The sequence below is a fragment of the Bison bison genome, unplaced genomic scaffold, assembly GCF_000754665.1.
Source record: "Bison bison bison isolate TAMUID 2011002044 unplaced genomic scaffold, Bison_UMD1.0 scf7180017864491, whole genome shotgun sequence".
In the NCBI taxonomy this organism is placed as follows: Eukaryota; Metazoa; Chordata; class Mammalia; order Artiodactyla; family Bovidae; genus Bison; species Bison bison.
The window spans coordinates 20,556,676-20,576,399 of record NW_011495050.1 but is presented as its reverse complement, the minus strand read 5'-3'; the positions used below and the strand labels follow the sequence as shown (position 1 = coordinate 20,576,399).

Below are 19,724 nucleotides of genomic sequence, written 5' to 3'. Positions count from 1 at the left end.
GTTCAAAAGCATCAATTCTTCGGCGCTCAGGTTTCTTTGTAGTCCAGCTCTCACATCTGTACATGACTACTGGAAAAACCATGGCTTGGACTAGATGGATCTTTTTTGGTAAAGTAATGTCTCTGTTTCTTAATATGCTGTCTAGGTTGGTCATAACTTTTCTTCCAAGGAGCAAGTGTCTTTTAATTTCATGGCTGCAGTCATCATCTGCAGTGATTTTGGAGCCCCCAAAAATAAAGTCTGTCACTGTTTCCACTGTTTCCCTGTCTATTTGCCATGAAGTGATGGGACTGGATATCATGATCTTCGTTTTCTGAATCTTGAGTTTTAAGCCAGTTTTTTCATTCTCCTCTTTCACTTTCATCAAGAGGCTCTTTAGTTCCTCTTCACTTTCGGCCATAATGGTGGTGTCATCTGGCATATCTGAGGTTATTGGTATTTCTCCTGGCGATCTTGATTTCAGCTTATCGTTCATCCAGCCCAGCGTTTCTCATGATGTACTCTGCATATAAGTTAAATAAGCAGGGTGACAATATACAGCCTTGACATACTCTTTTTCCTATTTGGAACCAGTCTGTTGTTCCATGTCCAGTTCTAACTGTTGCTTCCTGACCTGCATACAGATTTCTCAAGAGTCTGTATCTCCATTGAGTCTTCTAAGGGAGATTAGTTAAAGTCTATTTCATAACAGGAAACAACTATATACAAATATAGGTGCCCATTTTTATACTTAGGATAACTACTCCCAAGAGACTCACAGAATTAGATATTCTAATATTGGCACATGACACTTTGGTAGACACATCGTACTGCAGTTCAACAGCTTCCATCAGCATGTTCCATGAACGGAAAACATGTTACTATCATACAGGAAGATATGAAGCAAGCCTGACATTGTCCTGTCCCTCACACGAGCACCATCAGAGGTCACACTTTATGAGTTTTACTGGTGTAGACTTAACACTGGACAAAGTCTTTTCCTGTCAGAGTTGCCATGTCTGGGCTCCCCTGGTGGTCCAGTGGTTAAGACTCTGTGCTTCCAAAGCAGGTGACCAAGGTTCCATCCCTGGTTGAGGAACTATGATCCTGCATGCCATGTTATAAGGCCAAAGAAAAAAAAGAAAAAAAAACAACCAAACAAACCAAACCAAAGACCCCTCTGTTGCCATGTCTAAGAATTCTAGGGTCCCATCTAAGATCTCACTAATGTCATGGTAGAGCTAATTGAGAGGCATTGTTTAGACCTGTGCTCTTGTCCCTAGGACACACCTTTAGTGATTTTAGAGTGACTTACCTGATTTGAAAATTTGGGGAGGTTAACTAAACATGTTATTTCAGCTTCTTGATGTCTTTCATCCCCTTGAACAGTACTGTGGGCAGCACTGGCTTTCTTTGCTCTTCCACGGGGCATTTTGCAGGCCTGCGACCAGGTGGGGACCAGAACTCAACTCAGGGTGCAGGCCCAATTTCATTCTTCCACTAAGTCACAACCTCGTGTGTACCTCTCTCAGTAGGAGGGATGACATTCGGCCTCCATCTTTAATCTTTATTTTGTGTTTCATCTTGTTTAGAACCTAGGTGAAAAAAAGGAGTGTAATTTAATGGGGACCTCTTTGAGACCTCAACAAACAGTTCCTCCAATTTTCCCAGTGCTATCTTATACATGCTGAGTTCCAGTGTTTCCTAGCTGCTAGTAAGGGAAGATATAGTTTGCTATGTTCTAGAGATGCTTTTATAAAACCATCATCTGTAAAAGGTTTAAAAGTCCTGACATCAAATTCATAATAGTATTTTGCAGCAACTTCACTGACTTTATTCACATGTAAAAACAAATTCTTTGACCTGTTCATCTTCTTTTTCAGTTTGATAGCATTATCATCCTTTATCATCTCATTTATCCTAGCTCTTATTATGTTTATTTATGACAATTATTAACGTTTTTCAGAGAGTGTCATTCTTTTTTTTCTTCCAGTTTTACTGAGATATAATTGTCATATAACACTAAGTTTCAGGTGTGCAGCATAATGATTTGATTCACATACCTCATGAAATGATTATCACAAGAAGTTTAGTGAACGTCCATCATCTCATATAGATACAACATTAAAGAAATAGAAGAATATTCCTGTGATGAGAACTCAAGATTTACTCTCAATTATTTTTACATGTAATATATAGCAGTGTTAGAGGAGGGCATGGAAACCCACTCCAGTGTTCTTGCCTGGAGAATCCCATGGAAGAGGAGCCTGGCGGGCTACAGTCCATAGAGTCGCAGAGTTGGACAGGACTGAAGTGATTTAGCATGCATGCAGCAGTGTTAATTGCATTTGTCATGTACATTATACCCCCAGTACTTATTTATCCTATAACTGGAAATGTGTACCTTTGGATTGCCTTCATCAATTCCCTCTCCTCCAACCCCACATCTGGTACCCCAAATCTGATCTCTTTTTCTATGAGTTTGTTGAAGTATAATTGACCTGTATTATGTTAGTTTCTGGCACAGGACAGTGATTGAATTTTTCTATACTTTTCAAAATGATGACCATGATAAGTCTAGTTGTCACCTGTCATCATTCAAAGATAGCATATAATTATTGACTATATAATCCACAGTGTACATTTCATACCCATGGCTAATTTATTTTGCAACTGGGGGTTTGCATGCCTTAATCTTTCTCACCTAATTCTTCTCCTCCAACACCTTCCCACATCTCTTCTCTCTAGCAATCATCTCTTTGTTCTCACAGTCATGAAAGTGAAAGCCGCTCATTTGTGTCCAACTCTGTGCAACCCCATAGACTATATAGAATTCTCCAGGCCAGAATACTGGAGCCGGAAGCCTTTCCCTGCTCCAGGTGATCTTCGCAACCTAAGGACCGAACCCAGGTCTCCCACATTGCAGGCGGATTCTTCACCAGCTGAACCACCAGGAAAGACCAAGAATACTGGAGTGGGTAAGCCATCCCTTTTCCAGGGTCTTCCAGACCCAGGAATCAAACTGGGGTATCCTGCATTGCAGGAGGATTCTTTACCAGCTGAGCTTCCAGGGAAACTCTCTCACAGATATAGTCATTATTATTATTATTGCCGTGGGATCTTAGTTCCCCAACCTGGGATTGAACTGGTGCCCCCTGAATTGGAAGCATGGAGCTTTACACATTGCACAGCCAGGGAAGTCTCAATCTTTCTTTACATAATAGACAATATTTTTTATTTCCATAGAGAAATAGACTCAATACTTTTCTGAAAATCAGTGGTCTTCTCAGTCTAAAATTTCCCCCAACTTATGATAAAGGCATAGGAGCAAAACAATATTAGAAAAATAGTGGAAGAATGATTAGAAATGACAGCTGACACTCAGCCCAGGATTGCCGAGATGCAGAACATGAGTAAACAGGAGGCAACAATCTTTGCTTAAAGCCATTAATGCATGTGGGCCCAGGGCTGCCAGGTCATCTGATTTTCAAAAAGAAGCTGAAATAAGATTTTTACATTAAATTTCACCAAAAAAAAAAAAAATACTACCTCAATTTTAAAAAGAATCACTGAGCATATCCACAAAATACATTTTTTGGCAGAATCCTCCATAATCCCATCGGGGCTGCCAGTTTGATTATTATCAGAAGCCACAGGGAGCTTCTAAGGTGGTTGGACATAGCCGACTACCTGTGTTGTGAGATCTGTTTGGGGAGGACTGGGCCCCTCTTAGGAACGGGCTGTCTTTCTTTGTAAGGACTGAGACGCTTGGAACAGGGGACAGAGCAGGTGGGGATGGTGGGATGATCCTGGCTAAACACCTAGTTTGCTTTTAGCCTGGGGCAGCTGCCATCTATGGGGTGGCACAGAGTCGGACACGACTGAAGCGACTTAGCAGCAGCAGCAGCCAAAGCTGCAGGTGACTCCCCAGTGCTTTCTCTGAGATTCCAAGCTGACCATATCCACTCGCAGGTTTTCTTTCCCTTAATTTGTCCTTCCTTCCAACCTGTCCATTCTCACTGTTTCCATTGGAAACCAGAGAAGTTCAGCTGGAGTTTCAGATTCTGGAGATCAGTGTGTACTTGGTAAATTCTAGTCACTGCGGGACATGGCTAAACAGCTGAACCAAGGGCTGCAGTGACTAACCAGAAAGGCAGAATATCTGGGATGAAATTCAGCCACTGGAAAAAACAAAACAGCATTTCATTTGCTGTGGAGAAAATGTAATCATTAAAGAGCCCCAAATGAAGACTACTACTTTTTTTTTTTTTTAATTTTTTGTCCACTCTGTGTGGCATGTGGTATCTTAGTTCCCAAACCAGGGATGGAACCCACACCCCCAGCGTTGGCGGAATGGGCTCAACCACTGGACTGCCAGGGAAAGCCTGAAAACTACTTTTTATGAGAAACACGTAGAACATGTTATGCTCTCCTCTAAAACTGAGTGGCCTTTCTGAGAGGATGTGTACACATTATACACATTTACACGTTACACAATGTTTTCACACAGGTATACTATTTTAATAAGACTTTTGTTTCAATAAATTGTATTAAAAATATGTTTTTGAGTACATTTCTGTTAAGTGATTATTCGAATACCACTTTTGAAAAATTGCTTACCCAAGTTTATTGGGTCATATCCAATTGCATTATTTTTTCTTATGGGTTTGTATAAGTCTGTATTCTTTCCTTCTTTCTCTCTCTCTCTCTCTCTTTTTTTTTTTTTTTTTGGCCTACTCCAAGGTCAGGCTTCCCTGGTGTCTCAGATGGTAAATTATCCATTCGCCTGCAATGCTGGAGAGGCAGGTTCTGTCCCTGGGTCAGGAAGATCCCCTGGAAAAGCACACGGCAACCCACTCCAGTATTCTTGCCTGGAGAATTCCGTGGACAGAGGAGCCTGCTGGGCTATAGTCCATGGGGTCGCGAAGAGTCGGACACAACTGAATAACTAACACACACACTCCAAGGTCATGCCGATATTTTTCTGTTATCTGCTTCTGGAAGGTTTATTGTTTTACATTTAATATTTAAAACTATAATCCACTTGGATTAACTTCTTGTGTGTGAGGTAGGGGTCAAGTCCTTCTTTGCTTCCTTTCCTTTCCACTTCCCTTCCTCCTTCATCTGGACATCCTATTGGCCTAGAGTCCCTTACTAAAAAGACTGTCCTGTTCCCACTACACTGTATATAATTTTGTCATAAATGAGGATGTGTGAGTCTATTCATTTTTCAAGTTCTTTTTTAAATAAGTTTTTGTAAGCTTTAAAACCCACCCATATGCAGTAGGCAGTCTCCAAGATGGCCCCCAAAACTCTCGCCTCCTGATATTTACACCTTGGCATAGTTCCCTCCCACATCGCACCAAGATTGGTTTGTGTGACTCATAGAATGCAGCAGAAAAGATGGAATGTGACCTTCAAAATTAAGTTATAAAAGATACCACGATCTCCCTCTCTTTCTCTTTCTCACTTGTTCTTGGGGAAGCCAGCAGTCATTTCTGAAGGATACTCACACATCTTTGTGGAGAGATTCACATGGCAAGTAGCTGAGCCCTTTGTCCTACAGTCCATGAAACAAGTGTGTGAGTGAACGCGGGAAGAGATCCTCTGGTCTTCAGGTGACTGCGGACCTGGCTGATGGCTTGACCACAACCTCATAAGAGACCACAGCCTCATAAGAAACCACAGCCAGAACCACCCAGCAGAGCTGCTGCCACATTCCTGACTCTCAAAAACCAAGTGAGACAATAAGTTTTTGTTGTTTCAAGTCGCTAAATTTTGGGGTAGATTGTCACACAGCGTGCATGTGTGCTAAGTCGCTTCAGTCGTGTCCGACTCTTTGTACCCCCATGGACTGTAGCCCCCTCCCAGGTTCCTCTGTCCGTAGAATTTTCCTGGCAAGAATACTGGAGTGGGTTGCCATGCCCTCCTCCAGGGGATCTTCCCCATCCAGGGATCCAACCTGCATCTCCTGTAACTCCTTCATTGCAGGCAGATTCTTAACCACTGAGCCACTGGGGAAACCCTGTTACACAGCAGTAGATATCAAATATATCATTATTCCATTTTAAAAAAGTTTACATATTCAAAAATACAAGCAGAGCTCCTAAAATTTTCACTTTATTATGAGTCGTTGAAATGATAAAGGCACTTGTAAAGCAAAGGATTACTTAATGACTAATGCCTTACACTTCTGCTTCATTGACTGAAGCCTTTGACTCCATGGATCTCAACAAACTGTAGAAAATTCTTCAAGATTTTTGGAGTATAAAATACCAGACCACCTTACCTCCCTCCTGAGAAATCTGTATGCAGGTAAAGAAGTAATAGTTAGAACCGGACATGGAACAACAGACTGGTTCCAAATAGGAAAAAGAGTATGTCAAGGCTGTATATTATCACCCTGCTTATTTAACTTCTATGTGGGCTGCCGTCTCTGGGGTTGCACAGAGTCAGACACGACTGAAGTGACTTAGCAGCAGCAGCAGCAGCAGCAGCAGAGTACATCATGTGAAATGCCAGGCTGGATGAAGCACAAGCTGAAATCAAGATTGCTGGGAGAAATATCAATAATCTCAGATATGCAGATGACACCACCCTTAAGGCAGAAAGTGAAGAGGAACTAAAGTGTCTCTTGATGAAAGTGAAAGAGGAGAATGAAAAAGCTGGCTTAAAACTCAACTTTCAAAAAACTAAGATCATATCATCTGGTCCCATCAGTTCATGGCAAATAGATGGGGTAGCAATGGAAACAGTGACAGACTTGATTTTCTTGGACACCAAAATTACTGCAGATAGTGACCGCAGCCATGAAATTAAAAGACATTTGCTCCTTGGAAGAAAAGCTAAGACAAACTAGACAGCATATTAAAAAGCAGGGACATTACTTTGCCAACAAAGGTCCATATAGTCAAAGCTATGGATTTTTCATTAGTCATGTATGGATGTGAGAGTTGGACCATAAAGAAAGCTGAGCCCCGAAGAACTGATGCTTTTGAACTCTGGTGTTAGAGAAGACTCTTGAGAGACCCTTGGACTGCAAGGAGATCCAACTAGTCCATCGTAAAGGAAATCAGTCCTGAATATTCACTGGAAGGACTGATACTGAAGCTGAAACTCCAAAACTTTGGCCATCTGATGCGAAGAACTGACTCATTTGAAAAGACCCTGATGCTGAGAAAGATTGAAGGCAGGAGGAGAAGGGGATGACAGAGGATGAGATGGTTGGATGGCATCACTGACTTGATGGACATGAGTTTGAGTGAGCTCTGGAAGTTGGTGACAGACAGGGAAGCCTGGTCTGTTGCAGCCCATGGGGTCTCCAAGAGTCGGACATGACTGAGCCACTGAGCTGAACTGAATGCCTTACATGTCACAAAATCACAGGCAGTTTTGACTTCAAGCTACCAGTGCTACAGAAAGTATGTGGCAGCTAGAGATAGAATGAGAAATGCAAGATTAAATCTGGGATTCCAGGATAATTTCTGTGGGTCCCTCCTTCTGGACAATTTATGATTCTGGTAGAAGCCAAAGAACTCTATTTCTCTAAAATCCTTACAGTAAAGAGTGGTCACCTTTCTTCATCTCTCTTCATTCCTACAGCAGTCTTAAGTAATTAAATTGCTTTAAATACCAGCTGGAAAATGCAATGAGTATTTAAGATACAATGTGCAGAGCACTTTGCCTGGGGCACATAGTCAATGAAAGGAAGTCTTAGGAGGTAAGACTGAGTAAGCTGAGGTCTTTTTGGTAAATTGATGTCTTTTTGCTCTTGGCCATTAGAGCTGGGATGAGCCATACAGGAGCCATGCCCCAGCTGGCCCAATGAAGTGGTAGATTCCTAAAGGCAACCTGATCGTTCCTCAGGCCTGTGGTCTTGGTACCACTGCTTGCCTGTTGTAAAAAAAAAATCCCTGGGCATACAGAAGGGCGTGTTGCAAATACAGATTCCTGAGCCTCACCCCTGGGCATTCTAAGTCATTAAGTTAGAAGTCGGGTCAGGAAATGTGCATTCGTGACAGGCTCTTATGGAGATTCTATGGACATCCAGGTTTGAGACCGAGTTCTAAGAGAGTCCCGGTGGACTGGCTGTTACCTCCAAGTCTTACGTGCTCATTCTATCTCTCAATCCAAAGCCTTACCATAAAACTGTCCCTGATAATTCCTGAGACTCTTTTGTTTCTGGGGACCTACATGGCTTTGGGGCACCTTGCTTCTTGCACAGTTTCTGCTCCTTTTGCTTTCTTGGTTTGGGCATCACCTGATATTTTCAGAAAGAACTTCCCTACTCCAAACTTGGTCCTTGGGAACTTCACCCTCAGCTTGGTCCTCACCAGCTCCCAGGGAAGAATCATATCATTTTGCTTAAATGTCATATTTAAAACTGAGTGCCTCCCTCAGTGCACGCACACACACACACACACATACAAACACACATAACACATATACTTCCCATGCTCTCTCCCACCCAGGCAGGAGCCAGTGAAGGATGGAGAAGCCAGATGGTTCCACATTCAGGCTCTTGAAAGCCTTGTCTGAAGCCCTCCATACTCACTTCTATCCGTCCACTCCCTTCCCTGTAGTATCACAGTCAAATGAATGTGGACACTGAGCTCTGGATTTTGTTGCTTTCAAAAACATTTTTTGGGGTTTAAAAAAATTAAACTCACACAGCAAGTAGAGAGAACAATACAACGAATCCTCATAGACCCATTCACCCAAATTCAGTAATTATGAAAAAATTTGCCACATTTACTTTATCTACTCTTCTTCTCCCTTCTGTTGAATTCTTTCCTTTCAAGCCAGCTTCAGACATTTCAGACATCTAAATTGGGCAATGCTATGAGGCCGTCTTTCTGGTAAATCTTCTGTCTTCCTGTCTGGAAAACTACCACTTAGAGACCAATCATGGCCTCCTTCATATGCTTCTGTATCCGATGCCCGAGCCCATGATGTCAATGTGCATCTCTGTATTACCACATAGATTTCTTAAACATGTTTCTTGTCTAAATCAAGATCCAAACCAGGTCCACAAATTACGTTTAGTGGTTTGTCTTTTATACCCATTTTAACGTAAATTTCTCCCCACCCCACAAGCCATTGACCTGTTGCAGTAACTAAGTCTGTTTCCCACAGCCTTCCCAACATTCTACATATGTTAGTGTGGCTCCTTTGGAGTCATTCAACTTGCTTCCCTCTCTTCCTTGTTTCCAGAGGCTTGATTAGGTTGCTTCATTTTTTTAGGCAATAGGTGATGCCACAGGCTTTTTCATGGAATACCTCAGAAAGCCTGTAGTATCTGGTTGTTTTGCTTTTAATGATGCTAAGACCATTCAGTGGCTTTAGGGGGTGACCAACCTGATAGCTCGTTCTAAAATTTCCTAGTACCGGTTCATCACATTAGTTTCATCCACTGACAATCCCAAGTGAGTTCTGAAGAATTTCTGCTACAACAGCACAACTGACCCACTGGTTAAATCTACCTACAGTCATCCATTGTACTTCTTTGTTCTGAACCTCCAGGAGATGCGGCTTCCTCTCGTGACTGTATCGCCAAACTCTAGAAAACTGCTTCTTAACCCTTTAATGTGCATATAAATCCTATTAAAATATAGGTCTAATTTAGGAGGCTTGAGGTTCCATATTTCTAACCAGCTTCCAGGCTATTCCAAAATTGCTGATCTGTGGCTATACTTAAGTGAGCAAGGCCCTGCTGCTGTTGCTGCTAAGTCGCTTCAGTTGTGTCCGACTCTGTGCGACCCCATAGACGGCAGCCCATCAGGCTCCCCTGTCCTTGGGATTCTCCAGGCAAGAACACTGGAGTGGGTTGCCATTTCCTTCTCCAATGCATGAAAGTGAAAAGTGAAAGGGAAGTCGCTCAGTCGTGTCCGACTCTTAGCGACCCCATGGACTTCAGCCTACCACGCTCCTCCATCCATGGGAGTTTCCAGGCAAGAGTACTGGAGTGGGGTGCCATTGCCTTCTCCAAGCAAGGCCCTAGGGCATTTCTAATAACTAAAATCCCACAGGAACCAGAAGGAGCTATGTACAGGCCACTCAGAGAATTTCAAGAAACTGGCCCTGAGAATCAGGGAGTATATCTAAATTGGGCAACACTATAGGGCTGTCTTTGTGGCAAATCTTCTGTCTTTCAGTCTGGAAAACTGCTACTTAGAGACCAATCATGGCCTCCTCATATGGCTTCTGCATGCAATGCCTGAGCCCATGACGAGACCCTTCTCACTGGGTTGGACCACTTAGATTTAGCCTCTTCCTTCTCCTCTCCTTGTGCATGTTTCTGCTGTTAAGTCCTGCAACAAGAGATGGAAAAAGTGCAGTTAAAAATATTCTATGCTCTGGTTGTCTCCAGAACTTTGTATACTGGGAAGTATGTGGACCAGCATGTGCCATAGAGGACTGTCTGCTATCTCCAGAGTACCTTGGAAAAGGTCAAGGCTTTTGGCCAGACCCCCTGGAAGAACTGACAACATGTGATGCAGGGGAGGGAAGGGGCTGTACCAAGACCAGGGTAATAAAAGCAAATTGTCCCCAGCAGCGAAAGTCGTCTGTCCCCATAGACGACTGCCCTAGAATTTTTGCTGTCCATATCTCAATGCTCCCAATGGGCAACCACTCACTCATATCTCTTGGCTTGATGTCCTAGATCATGTACTAGTTTTGAGCTCTCCTAAGGCTTCCCTGGTGGCTCAGATGGTAAAGAAACTGCCTGTAATGTGGGAGACCCATGTTTGACCCATGTACAGTTCTAAATTGGGCAACACTATATAGGGCTGTCTTTCTGGCAAATCCTGGGTCAGAAGGATCCCCTGGAAAAGGGAATGGCTACCCACTCCAGTATTCTTTCCTGGAGAATTCCATGGACAGAGGAGCCTGGTGGGCTACAGTCAACCGGATTACAAAGAGTCGGATATGACTGAGTCATTAACACTTTAACGCTTTGGCTCACTCACTTAAGCTTTAAGGTCCTTCCAAATACCCTCTCTGGTATTTTTGGTTCCATCTTCCAATTTCATGCATGCTTTATGGCTCTGCTTACACTTGTGATTATGGTGGGGGGATGGTCACAAGTCTTGGACAAAGACAGCTCCCTCCTATATGTCGCCCTGCACACTCCACATCCGGCCACATTCAACTCAGGTCTCTGAGTGCAGAAGACCAGTTGGGATGAATCGGAGCGACTGGAGTTAGACCGGGTAACATCTTAATTCCTAGATGAGGTTGCCCTGTGTGCACTGAGGAACTGCTGAAGGTTATCAAGCAGGAAAGCAGCAGTTCCATGATATTAGGTTATTTGAATATGTTTTCCAGGTTGAGACATTTTTAAGAGTACTTTGAGGCATCAACAACGAGCATGCCTCATTAAAAATCTCAGAACATTCTGTCCTCCTGTAGCCCAGCCATGGTCTCTGGGTTCTCACTGTGACATTTTCCCCGGGGTAAATGTCTTCTCATCTCAGTTTATTTATAGTTCATTTAGACCATCAAAGCAATAATAATTCCCAAAATAGAGAGCATTGCTCTGATGATCAATGGGATACATGAAAAGCAGTTTAATATAAAAGTGAAAATGAAAAGGGTGTTTTTTGTGGGGGTTTTTTGGGCTGCAGTAGGTCTTCATTGTTGCATGGGTTCATGAGTTGGGGAGCACTGACTTAGTTTCCCTGTGGTATGTGGGATATTAGTTCCCTGATGAGGGTTCAAATCCATGTCCCTTGCATTGTAAGGTGGATTCTTAACCACTGGACCTCCAAGCAAGTCCAAGAGAGTGGTTAATATAACTAATAACTTTCCTCTCATTCACTCTATCAACTCAATTTGTGTTATTTCTTTCAAGACCATGCCTAAGATATTTTTCTTCTGTGAAGCCATTCCTGACTAAATCTACCACATCTTGAATCAGGAAGAACTTTACATTTAAAGCTAGGAGGTATCATGATACAGACTTTAGAATAAGGCAGATAAAGATTTGAATCCCAGATCTGTTACTTACATTATCCGAAACGAAGGTCAAATTTATCATCTGTATTATGAAGCTATCAATTCTGTGTTATCTCTATTGACACTTATTTTTAACTCAGTGGCAGTCTCCCACTACTTTCTTGTTAAGATAACCCAGATCTATTCAAATATTGAGTGGAGATTTCTTGATCTCATGAAGGATGGATCCAGCTCCTGATTTGTACAGATCACGTGACCCAGTTCTGGCCAATGAGATACAAGGTGAAGTCTGATGGGGGCTTCTGGGAAAGATTTTCATCCCTAAAGTACGTGCTCTATCTACCTTCTTCCTGCTTTTAAACTTGGTTGTGTAAGAACATGAAAGTTTCTACTGTGAGAGGCAGATGAGTGCCAAGACACTGACTCAGAACTCTGAGTTATGAAACTGCTGACCAAATGCCAGCAATGGTGTTAAGTGCTGGGGAGACAATGAAGAGCCAGTAACAGATATCATCTCTGCCCTCCTGAAGCTCAGAGTCTAGTGGAAGGTGACGGCCAGGGATCAGACACTGTGCAAGTAAATATGAAATCACAACTGTGACAAGTGTTTTCAAAAAAGAGGAACATGTTCCTGGATTAATAAATCATGGAGAAATGTATCTTCCCAATATACCTATACATGATCTGGGAGAGTAGAGGATGCTTCTCTGGGGATGAGATGATACAGCACTATCTGAAGGAAGGTTAGGAGCTAGTTGGATGAGGGATTAAAGAGACCAAGAGATTTAGGGATACAGAACAGCAAATGCAAAGACCCTGGGAAAGAGGGAACATGATATATTTGCAATTGTACTTTTATTTTTTAATTTAATTTTATTCGACCAAAGTTGTATATTTGTGGATGTAAACTACAATGTATATAAACTATATGTAATTTTAAAAGTCAAATAATTACCTTGAGTAATAATATTGAAAATGATACACATTAATATCATCGAAAAATATCAGTCCATGCCTCGCTCCTCCCCACTTTCCAATCCCACTCTTCAGGGGCAACTCTTTTTCATTATTTGAGCTTTCTTTTTCAAATTCTAGCATTCACTTCTATATTTCTAAGTAGTATGCTGAATGGCCAACCAGAACACAATTCTGTGACCCAGGTCTGGCCAATGAGATAGAGGCATATAGGAGGTTTCTTCAGTGCTGGCATTTCTTTTTTCATGAATGACTTAGTTGAGGTAAGCACCATCCTCTCCTCCTCCTTACTGTCTTAAGCATAGATATAACAGCTAATGTTGAAGGGGTCATCTTGTATCCATATGAAAGAGGCCAAGAGACGCTCAGAGATACCACAACTGAGTGTTGGGACCAATGCTTTCAGAGCTTTTTTTTTTTTTTTTAATGAGGAAAACTAAATCCCATCCTTCTAAACTACTGTTAATCAGCCTTGATATTACTAGCAGCCAAAAGCATTTCTAATTGATGTTTAGTTGCTAGTTTCTGATTTATGAATTTTGGGCAATAGGTATTGACTTTCTGTTACAGAAGATGACTATTTTGAGCTTCCCAGGTGACATTAGTGGTAAAGAACCCACCCACCAATGCAGAAGATGTAAAAGAAGTGGGTTCAGTCCCTGGGTTGGGAAGATCCCCTGGAGGAGGGCATGGCAACCCACTCCAGTGTTCTTGCCTAGAGAATCCCAGGGACAGTGGAGCCTGGTGGGCCACCATCTATGGGGTCGCAAAGAGTCAGACACGACTGAAGCGACTTAGCAGCAGCAGCAGCATAGTTGATTATGGCTTCCCAGGTGACATTAGTGGTAAAGAATCTGCCTGCCAATGCAGGTGAAGTGGGTTCAGTCCCTGGGTTGGGAAGATCCCCTGGAGAAGGGCATGGCAGCCTACTCCAGCATTCTTGCCTGGAAAATCCCACAGACAGTGGAGCCTGGTGGGCCTCAGTCCATGGGATCGCAATGAGCCAGACATGACTGAGTGACAAAGCACTCACACACGCACATGGTAATTTAACTCACAATTTCCCACATCGTCATCACCCACCTAATACCAGTATCTTCCTTCTTTCATCTTCCAGTTGAGGTTTATCACCAGTTTTAGTAAATTATCATTCAGTAATTCTATTATGAAGATCATATGAATATTATTCACTGTTGAACCAAGTATGTAGTAAGATTAATTTGATTATATTTCCAGTTTTGTGTAATTTTCCCCCAGAATTACTGAATGCTAAATATTTGTTAAGCTTTCTCTGTACCTATTCCTAATACTTTTCATACCCTCAAACACCATCTCAATATAATTTTCCATCATGTTAAACTTAATTGTTGGGTTCAACCCTTCAACCCCACCCCAAAACCTCTGTTGGATGAGAGAATTTAGTTGCTCTCTAAGCCTGCTAAGCCATTATCATTTTCTGCCATCCCTCTAACTTTCTCTTCTGTTGCCTCCCCTCTTTCCTGAATCTTAAAACTATCTCTTTCTTGGTTCTTTCTGTTCTCCCATGTCTTAATAGAGCACATTGTCTAGTATCTTTTTGAGAAAGGATGCAAGGTTTTAGAACTTGAGCTTCTGGAATTGAATTTTATTCTACTTTCATACTTCACTGATAACTTGTCTAGGCATATAATTTAGCATTTAAAGGTTTTTGTCCCCCCTAATATCTTGAAGCTGGCAGTATTGTTGAATGAGATAATATATTCTGATTCTTCTTTTTTTTTTGGCCATGCCCCACAGCTTGTGGGATCTAGTTTATCGACTAGGGCCACAGCAGGCCGCGAAAGCCAGAAATCCTAACCACTAGTCCACCAGGGACTCCTATTTCTTCCCCTTTCTTTCTTTTTTTCTTATTCTTGATCCTTTGTGCCTGAGCAGTTTGCTCTTTGCTTGCTTCATTTTATTTTCATTTCTCTGGGCTAGAAAGATCAGCCCAGACGTTTTATGAGAATTGCTTCAATTTACTTCATTTAGAACCCACTGTGCTGACCACTGTGTGGGTCATGCCAATTAGAAGACTTAAAATACTTGAGCTATTTAAAAATCATATTTTATCTTTTTTCTGATAATTTTCTTCCCAACATTTTTCCATTCTCTTTTTCTGCAATACCTCTTAGTCATGTATGAGATCTACCTGCCTGATCTTACAATTGTTAATTTTTTTTCTCTTTTACTCTCTATTTTGTTGTCTTTTTTTCTACTGTATGGGAGATTTCCTAGATTCTAACTTCAAATATACCGTGGAAGGCTCTTTTTATGCTTTCTTTTTAGCCTCTTTTTAGGCTTTCATATTGATATTTTAATGTCTATGAGCCCTTTTTGACTCCCTGATGGTTGTTTCATTGCTTTTAAATAGTATGCTGGTGCTCACTTCAGCAGCACATATACTAAAATTGGAACAATATAGAGAAGATGAGCATGGCAAATGTGCAAGGATGACAAGCAAATTCATGAAGCATTCCATTAAAAATTTTTTAAAAATAAATAGTAGCTGTTCTTATTTCATGGAGGCAATGTTTTCTCATATTTTAATTATATAATCTTTATTCCATCTTTGTACCATCTGTTTTTCTTAAAATCACTCTTTTAGTTACATTTTGGTCAAGTCTTCATTTTGGAGGCTTTTCTCAAATGTCTGACCCCTAACCTCTTATCTATATTCAAGAGTGTGGCAGAAAGAGCTCCTTAGAAACTCTCTGTATGAAGGTAGGACTTGTTGACTGATGGACTTTGTTGAAAGGAGATGTATTAGAGAATAGCCCTCTTTTTGTTTCTTCCTTGCTTTCTTTCATTTCTTCCTTCCTTCCTTTCGCCCTCCTTTTTCTTTCTTCTCTTTCTTCTTTCTCCCCCAACTCTCTCTTTCTTCCTGATTGGGAAACACCCACATCAGTATCTGCAGATCTTTTCTCTAAGACCTTACAATTAATCCAAAGAAAGATCTTCTGATCTCCTGCTTTGAGGGGAGGCGTGGCTGCTGGTGGGATAAGCTTGGTTCCTGGCTCACTGGGCTGGGTGGAGGAAACCAGGAGATGGTATCTCACTGATTAGCATATGGCCTTCACAAACTCTCCTTGTTATAGGTCCGGTGCCTCAGTCCTGATGATTCCCTCAGTACACCCAAGTCTGCAGTCTTCCTGGTTCAGTTTGTCTAGAATACACTTCTGTCTCCTGCCGGAATGAGGAGGGATGGTGTTATGGGCTGAACTGTGCCCCCCACCTAAATTCACAGGCTGAGGTCCTAACCCTGCAGTGGCACACTCCATTTTATTGCACTTCACTTTATTGTGCTTTATGTGCATTGTTTTGTTGTTTTTTTTTTTTTTAACAAACCAAGGGTTTGTGGCAACCCTGCATCAAGCAAGTCTGTTAGCACCATTTTTCCAATGGCATTTGACCACTTTGTGTCTCTGTGTCACATTTTCACGATTTTTGCAATATTTCAAACTTTTAAATTATTTTTATATTTGTTACAGTGATATGCGATGTGCTCTTTTAAAACTTTTATTTATTTACTTGGCTGTGCTGGGTCTTTGGTGATAGTTGCAGTGAGCCAAGGCTACTCTTCCTTGCAGTGCATGGGCTTCTCACAGCAGTGGCTTCTCTTATTGCAGAGCACGGGCTCTAGGCACATGGGCTTCAGTGGCTGTGGTATGGGCTCAGTAGTTGCACTTCCCAGGCTCTGGGGCACAGGTTCAATAGTTGGGTGCTTGGGCTTGATTGCTCCGTGGCATGTGGGATCTTCCCAGACCAGGATTGAATTCATGCTTCCTGCATTGGCAAGTGGATTCTTTACCACTGAATTGCCAGGGAAGCCCAATAAGTGACCTTCAATGCTACTACTGTAATTGTTATGGTGGCACCATGAACTGTGCCCATATAAGATGGCCAACTTAACTGATAAATGTTGTGTGTGTTCCAATGTCTCCATTGACGGGCCATTCCCCCATCCCTCTCAGGCCCCCCTATTCCTTGAGACCCAACAATATTGTTATCAGGCCATTTAATAACCCTACAGTGGCCTCTAAGTGTCCAAATGAAAGGACAGATCACATGTGTCTCATTTTAAATTAAAGCTGAAAATTATTAAGTTCAGTGAGAAAGGCATATAGGAAGCTGAGTCAAGCCAAAAGCTAGGCCTCTTGTGCCAAATAATTAGCTAAGTTGTAAATGCAAAAAAAAAGTTCCTGAAGGAAATTAAAAGTGCTACTCCAGTGAACACAGAAATGATAAGAAAATGAAAAACTTATTGCTGATATGAAGCAAGTTTAGTGGTCTAGATAGATCAAACCAGCCACCACATTGTCTTAAGCCAAAGCCTCATCCAGAGCAAGGCTCTAATTCTCTTCAATTCTGTGAAGGCTGATGGAGGTGGGGAAGCTGTAGAAGAAAAGTCTGAAGCTAGCAGAGCTGTTTCGTGAGCTTTAAGGAAAGAAGCTGTCTCTGTTACATAAATGTGCAAGATGAAGCAACAAGTGCTGATGTAGAAGCTGCAGCAAGTTATACAGAAGATCTAGCTAAGATAATTAACAAAGATGGCTACACTAAACATCAAACTTTCAATGTAGATGAAAAACTCTTATATTGGAAGAAGATGCCATCTAGAACTTTCACAGCTAGAGAGAAGTCAACAACTGGCTTCAAAGCTTCAAAGGACAGGCAAACTCTCATAAAAGAGGTTTATACATCTGGTGACTTGATGTTGAAGTCAATGCTCATCAACCACTCTGAAAATCCTCAGGCCCTTAAGAACTATCCTAAATCTACTTTGATTGTGTTCAATAAATGGAACAAAGAGCCTGTATGATTGCATACATGTTTACAACATGGCTAATTGAATGTTCTAAGCCACTGTTGCAGAGAAGGCAATGGCAACCCACTCCAGTACTCTTGCCTAGAAATCCCATGGACAGGGGAGCCCGGTGGGCTGCCGTCTATGGGGTCACACAGAGTCGGACATGACTGAAGTGCCTTAGCAGCAGCAGCACAAGCCACTGTTGAGACCTATTGCTCAGAAAAAAAAGAGATTAATTTCAAAATACTGATGCTCACTGAAAATGCACCTGGTTACCTAAGAGCTCTGATGGAGGTGTACAAAGAGATGAATGTTTCATGCCTCCTAGGACAATATCCATTTTGCAGCCCGTGGATCAAGGAGTCATTTCAACCTTCAAGTCTTACTAATTAAGCAATACAACATGTAGGACTAAAGCTGCCATAGACAATGATTCTTTTCATGAATCTGGACAAAGTAAATGAAAAACCTTCAGGAAAGGATTCGTCATTCTAGATGCCATTAAAAACGGTCATTAAAAACATTAAGATGAGGTGACTCATGGAAAAAAGGTCAAAATATCAATATTAACAGGAGTTAGGAAGGACTTCTCTGATGACCCAGTGGTTAAGAATCCGCCTGCCAATGCAGGGAAGGGAAGATCCCACATGCTGTGGAGCAACTAACCCTGTGTGCCATGACTACAGAAGCCCACACACCTGGAGGCTGTGCTCTGCAACAGGAGAAGCCACCGTGAGAAGCCTGCATACCACAGGGAAGAGCATGCCCTGCCCACCACAACCAGACAAAAGCCTGTGAGCAGCAACAAAGACCCAGGGCAGTCAAAAAACAAAATTAATTAATTAAAAAAACAAAAACAGGAGTTGGGTAAAGTTTGGTTCCAAGCCTCATGAATGACTTTGAGGCGTTCAAGATTTCAGAGAAGGCTCTTTGACATAAATCACAGCAAGATCTTCTTTGACCTACCTCCTAGAGTAATGGAAATAAAAACAAAACTAAACAAATGGGACTTAATTAAACTTAAAAGCCTCTGCACAGCAAAGGAAACTATAAACAAAATGAAAAGACAACCCTCAGAATGGAAGAAAATAATTGCAAATGAAGCAACTGACAAAGGATTAATCTCAGAAATATACAAGAGGCTCACGCAGCTCAGTATCAGAAAAACAAACAGTCCCCAGTCCAAAAATGGGCAGAAGACCTAAACAGACATTTCTCTAAAGAAGACATACAGATGCTCAATATCACTCATTATTAGAGAAATGCAAGTCAAAACTACAATGAGGTATAACCACCTCACATGGTCAGAATGGCCATCATCAAAAAATCTACAAACAATAAATGCTGGAGAGGATGTGGAGAAAATGGAACCCTCTTACACTGTTGGTGGGAATGTAAATTGATGTAGCCACTGTGAAGAACAGTATGGAGAATCCTTAAAAAACCAGGAATAAAACTACCATATGACCCAGCACTCCTACTACTGAGCATATACCCTGAGAAAAACCATTATTCAAAAACACACATGTACCCCAACATTCATTGCAGCATGGCCAGTACAGGGAAGTAACTTAGATGCTCATTAACAGATGAATGGATAAAGAAGTTGTGGTACATATATATAATACAATATTACTCAGCCATAAAAAGGAATACATTTCAGCCAGTTGAACTGAGATGGATGAACCTAGAGCCTGTTATAGAGTGAAGTCAGAAAAATAAATATCACATATTAATGCATATGTATGGAATCTAGAACAATGGTACTGATGGGCCTATTTGGAGGGCAGCAATGGAGACGCAGACACAGAGAACAGACTTGTGTACGCAGTGAGGGAGGGAGAGGGTGGGACGAGTTGAGACAACAGCATTGAAACATACATTACCACATGTAAAACAGACAGCTAGTGGGAAGCTGCTATAAAACACAGGGAGCCCAGCCTGGTGCTCTGTGACAACCTAGAGGGGTGGGATGGGGATGGGT

General features: G+C 41.8%; 1 long non-coding RNA gene across 1 annotated transcript in view; it reads right to left on the bottom strand.

Annotated features, from left to right (window-relative positions):
* Window positions 1–460: 460 nt before the first annotated feature.
* LOC105005488 overlaps window positions 461–19,724 on the bottom strand; it is a 30,627-nt gene continuing 11,363 nt past the window's right edge. Inside the window, exons 2-3 of the long non-coding RNA XR_827328.1 lie at window positions 1,295–1,574; window positions 461–502 (exon numbers count right to left, since the gene is read on the bottom strand). This is a non-coding gene — a long non-coding RNA (uncharacterized LOC105005488). The remainder of the gene's footprint in view (window positions 503–1,294; window positions 1,575–19,724) is intronic.